We start from the raw sequence: 2,516 nt of genomic DNA, 5'->3' as shown, positions 1-2,516 counted from the left end.
GCTGGGACGCCTGGGCGTATCCATGGCTCCCCTGTTAACCAGGTTACGAAAAATGTAGAAAGCAAACCTGCAAGCAAGGTGGCACCTGTGGCTCAAAGGAGTAGGTTGCCAGCCCCATATACCAGAGGTGGTGGGTTCAAACCCAGCCCCAGCCAAAAACTGCAAAAAAAAAAAAAAAACCTGCAAGCAAGAAACCCCTCTCCTTTGGGGGGCAGGTAAAAGCATGGTCAGGTCTGTTTCTCTGCTTCATGGTGAGAAGTCCTTACAAACCTGAGGCAAATGTTTGCCTCCATTTTCAAGTAGGGAGTTTCTCAGGGGAGTACTGACCCATGACCTCTGAGTGTGTAACAGCACCCCATGAGATCCCTGGGCCTGACTAGTTCTTTCTGGGCATAGGCCTGATGGCAGCATATATAAACCTCCCATAATTAAGCCCACTCCTTTCTGGTCCTGTGCAGGGACACAGGCTTAAAGCTTTATTGTCCCTTTGTTTGTACCAAGCATCACGCTGACATTGGGGATTTGATGATGAACAAGGATCCTGAGTTAGAAACCCAGTATCTAATTCTCCCTGACTGGCTTCTTAGCCCTCTTCACTCTCTGGATCTCCCAGCTGGGAGCTGCTGGCAAAGAAGTTGCCCCTCTGTTGGTGGCACTCAGAGCCTGAGGCCTGCACTGGGTCACACTGAGCAGAGTTCCTCAGGGTGCACACTGGGCCATCCTAGGGTTAGAGAGCCCGGTTGAGGGAAATGGGACACATTTTCAAGGTGAGCCACAGGCCATCATCAATACATGTGGTGACCTGCTCACTTTCTACCCCTAAGTCTACAATAACCCTGAACATTTGCAGGATATAGCCATACTGTTAAATTGTTTCAGGAAGGAAAGGGCAGTCATCCCTCTGCAGAGGAACAGAGTGAGCATAGAGCTAGCTGGGGTGGTACCCTGGCTCAAATCCCAACTCAGGTCATCCCGGCAAGTGGGGTGTGAGGACCTGGATAAGAGGATATCATGATTTTTACCTGAGGGAGACATTTCATGAATCCAGAGGAGTGGGTAAAAACAGGAGGTAAATGGATCCAGGCCACTGAAAGGATGTTCCCCTGGCAGGAGGTAGAATACCAGGACGGCAAAGGCAAGAAAGTTTGTATTAACCGAGTACATGGGCTTCAAGCCTCCCCTGATCACAGGACAAATTGTTCTCCTTAGGGAGCAAGACTGTGGGAGGCAGGATGCCCCACCATGCAGGCTCAGCATGTTGCTTGTCCCTGTGATCTGGGACTCTGGGACATTCTTGAGTGCTGAGAGAAGAGGTGCACAGCAAGTACTTCGTAAGTGCCTGGCCCATGAAAGAGTTCAATAAACATGCTCCATAACCATGATGATAATGGAAATGATGCTGCCAGGATTTTTAGAGGACATTTGCAAATTTCCTTAGCTTAGCTGCAGTGTGCCTCTCTGTCCAGCTGTGGTCACAATCTTCTTGTTTTGTCCCTTCCCTTTCTTCCAGTGTGGAAGAAGGGAGATACCTTGGACTTGGCAGGACCACATTTGGACCCTGGGGGCTCCCTCGGGTGGAGGTGAAGACTGGGGAAAATGACCGTAGTAGAGGCTTTCATGGCCCAAATGGGCTGAAGCTGAAAAGGCCGGGTAAGTCAGGGAGAGAAAGCGATCCTCTCAGTATCAGAAACATGGCAGCTCCTCAAGGCAAATCCTGCCAGGGAAGTCCCTGGCAATACCAGGGGTCCAGCAAGGAGTCACTCTTTTATACTGCCCCATCCCCATGTGTGCTAGAGTGACCTCTGTCCCCAAGACTGGCTACCCCAGCAAGTTGTTCCTTCTGCTTCCTAAAACAGAAAGATGCCTAAAAACCTTTTGTAATTTAGGAGTTAACTGTTAATCACTAGAGAAAAACAAGAAGGAGCAAGATAACAAACACTAAGTATTTGCAAAGGCTTAAGAACAAAGTGCTTGAAGTTGTTGTCCCTAGTGTCTGACCCTTTTCTAAGTTGATAAATAGTGAAAAGGCTATAGCAGAAATGTCAAGGGCTCTGTCCCTCGCTAGATGGGGAATTGGGTGCAAGGTGCTTCATTACTTAGGGCGTTGGTTTCTCCATTTTTCAGATGAGGATCAAAATCCTCCTCACCATATTGAAAGGACTGGCTTGGTGCCCAAGAGTTGGAGTCACACAGTGGTTACTACGCCAGCCACATGCACTCAAGGTGGCAGGTTCAAACCTGACCCAGGCCAGCTAAACAACTACAACAAAAAAATAGCTGGGCGTTATGGCTGGTTCTTGTAGTCCCAGTTACTTGGGAGGCTGAGGCAAAAGAACTGTTTAAGCCCAAGAGTTTTTTTTGGTTTTTTTTTGCAGTTTTTGGCCAGGGGCTGAGTTTGAACCTGTCACCTCCAGCATATCGGGCCAGCACCCCACTCCTTTGAGCCACAGGCACCGCCCTAAGTCCAAGAGTTTGAGGTTGCTGTGAGCTGTGATGCCACAGCACTCTACCAAGGG

The sequence above is a fragment of the Otolemur garnettii genome, unplaced genomic scaffold (assembly GCF_000181295.1).
Source record: "Otolemur garnettii isolate 467f Iridium unplaced genomic scaffold, OtoGar3 scaffold00148, whole genome shotgun sequence".
Classification (NCBI taxonomy): domain Eukaryota; kingdom Metazoa; phylum Chordata; class Mammalia; order Primates; family Galagidae; genus Otolemur; species Otolemur garnettii.
Note: the sequence above shows the minus strand (reverse complement) of the source record.